Source organism: Bison bison, unplaced genomic scaffold, assembly GCF_000754665.1.
Source record: "Bison bison bison isolate TAMUID 2011002044 unplaced genomic scaffold, Bison_UMD1.0 scf7180017864519, whole genome shotgun sequence".
Classification (NCBI taxonomy): domain Eukaryota; kingdom Metazoa; phylum Chordata; class Mammalia; order Artiodactyla; family Bovidae; genus Bison; species Bison bison.
This window is the reverse complement of record NW_011495072.1, coordinates 13,637,874-13,638,233: the sequence shown is the minus strand read 5'-3', so window position 1 is coordinate 13,638,233 and position 360 is coordinate 13,637,874.

Here is a 360-nt window from a genome sequence, read left to right as displayed (position 1 = left end):
CTCGCAAGAGTCAGACACAACTGTTTAGATTAACTGTGATGCTAAAGAAAGAATTAAGAATCCCAAATGTAAAAAAAAAAAAAAAATTCACTGTATGCATTCATTGAAGCCAGACCTCCACCAGAAATTTTCCTAAAATAACAAGCTCCTTATTTTAATGTGAACTCATTCTACCATTATTTATCACCTGATGAATTATAAAAATAGGAAATATTTAAATGGTTAGATATGTACAGTAAAAGAATTAAAAAGAGAGGATTTGGAAAATCCACAGATTAAATACATGGTCCCTGAATAATTGAGAATTTAGTCAGAATAATTAAGAGAAAACATAGAGAGAATGACAGTAATTACAACAAG